This window comes from Protobothrops mucrosquamatus, unplaced genomic scaffold (genome assembly GCF_001527695.2).
Source record: "Protobothrops mucrosquamatus isolate PMUCROS unplaced genomic scaffold, P.Mucros_1.0 scaffold3537, whole genome shotgun sequence".
NCBI classification, from domain to species: domain Eukaryota; kingdom Metazoa; phylum Chordata; class Lepidosauria; order Squamata; family Viperidae; genus Protobothrops; species Protobothrops mucrosquamatus.
This window is the reverse complement of record NW_015389505.1, coordinates 1-3,845: the sequence shown is the minus strand read 5'-3', so window position 1 is coordinate 3,845 and position 3,845 is coordinate 1.

Genomic DNA, 3,845 nt, shown 5'->3' with positions numbered 1-3,845 from the left:
TGATGAAACGGACCGTCTCCTTCTCCTCGACGGTGAAGGTCCCCACCTTCAGGATGTGGAGGAGGGCGTGGGGGCCGGGCGGGCACAGCTCCACGCCGCTCTTCACCTTGGCGGCCGTTTCGCTCTCGGACAGCCGGGTGTCGCAAACGCCCGGCGTGTCCACCACCACGATCTTCCGGCCGTTGAGCAGCGTCTCGCCTCGCTCGCAGCTCCGGGTGACGGTCTGGAGGTTCATCTCGGACCTGAAACGTTTGCTTCCCAAGATGGCGTTTCCCGTGGCGCTTTTCCCGCCTCCGGTTTTCCCGACCAGGACGATCCTGAGCTCTTGCACTAGGGCGGAGAAGAGGGGAAGGAGAGGAGGAGAGAAGAAGAGGGGGAGGAGAGGAGGAGAGTGGAAGGAGAGAAGGAGAGAAGAGGGGAAGGAGAAGGATGGAAGGGAAAAGTGGAGAGGAGGGAAGGGAAGAAGAGAAGAACGAAAGAAAAAAGTAGAAAATGAAAGAACGAGAGAAGAGAGGAGGAAGAGAGGAGAGAAGAGGGGGAGGAGAGAAGAAGACGAAGAGAAGTGGAGGAGACAAGAGAGGGGCAAAGAAGGAGAGGAGAGGGGGAAGAGAGGAGGATAGAAGAGGGGAATGAGAAGGATGGAAGAGGAAGGGGAAAGAGGAGAGAAGGGAAGAAAAGAAAGAAAAAGAAGAAAAGAATGAGAGAAGGAAAGAGAGGAGGAGAGGAGAGGAGAAGAGGAGGAAAAGGAGAAGAAGAAAGAGAAGAAAGAAGAGAGAGAAGGAGAGAAGGGGAGAAGAACGAAAGAACAAGAGAACGAAAGAATTAAAGAGAAGAATGGGAAGAGAAGGAAAGAGAAAGACAAGAGTAGAGAGAGGAGGGGAGGAAGAAAAGAAGGAGAAAGGGAAAAAGAAGAGAAGGAGAGGGAGAAAGAGAAAAAGAAATAGAGGAGAGAAGGAGAAAGAAAGGGAAAGAGAAACATGAAAGAGAACATCACTTCCAGTGGCATAAGGCTGTGGGTCGTCTACAGGTAAACCTCAACTTATGACCACAACTGACCCCAAAAAATTTATGTCGCTAAGCGAGACATTCGCTAAGGGAGTTTTGCCCCATATGACTTTTCTCACCACCGTTGTTAAGTGAATCCCTGCAGAATCCCGGTCGTTAAGTGAATCTACCTTCCCTCACTGCTTGTCCAAAGGTCGCAAAAGAGGATCACACAATTTCGGGAGGCGGCGACCGTCACAAAGACGAGTCCACAGCCAAGTGCCTGAATTTTGACCTCCGGGGAGGCGGCGACGATCGCCGGGCTGAAAAACCCCATCCTCGGTCCCGTCTTTCGACGCCGTCGTAACTTCCGACGGTCCCTCAACGAACTGTCGTAAGTCGAGGACTGCCTGTACTGTACTGTTGGGGAGGGGGGATTAACTGACGAGTTTGGCTTGAACCAGAAAAAAAAAGTCAAAACCCGAAGGATTTCCCCGCTCCCCGTGAGCGCGTGGGAACGGGAGCGTCTCCTGAGCTCTGGCCCCAGGGAGCGGGCCCGGGAACGCCCGGCAACGCAGAACGTTACCTTCTCCTCCTGGATGGCTGCGCTTCCCAAAGTCCGCCCGTCTCCCTCGCGGAAGGGGAGCCTCCTGGAGAAAGAAGGAAGGGAAGAGGGTGGTGAGGAGGCAAGGACTGACCCTCAGCCACCGTTCGGCAACAGCCCTCGCCCGGAACTCCCTCTGGATGGCGCGCAGGTGGGTGCGGCTGACGGCGCTCGTGATTCCGGCCCGGCCAGGGAAGCGGCAAGACAGTAATTGGGGGAGGAGGAGGAGGAGGAGGAGGAGGAGGAGGAGGAGGAGGAGGAGGAGGAGGAAGAGCTCTGAAGCTCAGGGGGTTTTCTGCTGCTCCTCCTCTCCACTCCCTGCCCTTAACCTTGCCTTGCCTCCTCGCCTTTCCTCCGCTGCCTTTAACCTCTCCTTTCCTTTCCTCTCCTCTCCTCTCCTTTCCTTTCTTCTCCTCTTCTCTCCTCCCCTCCCCTTTGCCTTCCCCTTCTCTTCTCTCCCCCTCTCTTACCATTTGCTTCCCATCAAATCTAGAGTCTCTAACAAAGCCCAGGCAGGGCATCTTCACTTAAGGAGCCTGGAGTTGGGGGTGAGGTGGCAGAGATTCCCAACACAGCCTACTCCTCCTCCTTCCTCCTCCTCCTTCCTCCTCCTCCTCCTCCTCCTCCTCCTCCACAAAACCCATTCCCTCCTAGCTCCTTCCTTTCCTTCCTTCCTTCCTTCCTTCTTCTTTCCTTCCTTCCTTCCTTCCTTTCTTTCCTTCCTTCCTTCTTCTTTCCTTCCTTCCTTCCTTCTTCCTTCCTTCCTTCCTTCCTTTCTTTCCTTCCTTCTTCTTTCCTTCCTTCCTTCCTTCTTCCTTCCTTCCTTCCTTCCTTCCTTCCTTCCTTCCTTTCTTCTTCTTTCCTTCCTTCCTTCCTTCCTTCCTTCCTTTCCTTCCTTCCTTCCTTCCTTCCTCCTCTCCACTCCCAGCACTGATGACGTTCCCTAGTTGGGCCACGAAACGTCTGCAAGGAAACCACCCAGCTCAGAGAGCCCCCAGAACCCCACAGCTCTCCTCCTCCTCCTCCCTCCCTCCCTCCCTCTATTCCCTCCTCCTCCTCCTCCCGTTCAGCCCGACTAGACTGAAGAAGGCCTCAGGTTACCTGTTCGGGCTTCTCCGCGTGACACACCCGGACCGTCTCACTCCACCGGCCGATCCCAAGGGGGGTCACGGGGGCGCATCGGAACTGGTACTCGACGTTCCGCTGCACCCGCAGGTCCTCCCCAGGGAGGCTGGTCCACTCGTCCCCGGCGATGCGGTACTCCACCTCGTACCTGGACACCGAAGCCGCCCCAAAGCTCGCCGGCTGGACGGTGACCCAGACGCGGTCCGCTTGGACCGGCTCCACCTCGGGAGGGCCGAGCCGGGCGGGCAGCTCCAGCTGGCGGTCGACCAACTTGCCGTCCTCGTAGAGGTAAACTGAGGCTCCCGGATGGCTCTCGTCCCAGACCGAGGAGACGAGGAAGCGAAGGTTCTCCCGTTGCCGGGGGATCTCGGCAAAGTCCGACAGGGAAGCGACGGCGCAGCGGATCCCGTGTTTCCTCTCTTCATCCTCAAACCACAGCTTGGAGGACGGCGTCGTGGGCGCTGCTTCCCCGCTGCCCTCTAAATACGGCCTCCGGAGCCAACCGCGCAATTCCTCCAAGGAAGGGTCCCCCCTGTGTAAGGAAGTGAACATAAACGCCACCACAAACTTGTGTCGGCAACCAAACAACACTTCGTCGAGCTGGTTCGGAGCCGAGACGACGTCCAGCCCTTTGAGGCGGGACAGGCACAGCGCCATGAAGTCCGTCTCCCGCTTCTTCCGGTCCAGCAGCTGGTTCAGGGCCTGCTGGTGGAAGGGGCTCCGGATTACCCGGGCCGACAGGTCCCCCAGGATCGCCGCCTCTTCCTTTCCCGCGCGGACGGCGAGCAGCGCCTTCCCGACCTCCAGCCGGAACATCTGACGGTGTTGCCCGCAGAGGACCCGCAGCTGCTCCAGTTGCTCCTTCATCTCCGGGAAGAGAGTTGCGACGGGGGACCGGATGAGATCGCGGCAACGCAGATCGACGTCCGACAGCGACTGAAAGTGAGCCTGCGCCTCGCCGAGCCAGCAGCCCCAGGGCGGATCCCGCACGATACGAGCCGCTTTGGGATCCAGCTTCACCAGCGGGTACAACCAGACGGTCACCGGCACGGCCTTCCCGCCTTCTCCGAGCATTCGGGGGAAACCGGCGTAGATTTCCAGGGCCTCCTGAAAGGCGGTCGGGCTTTTCAGC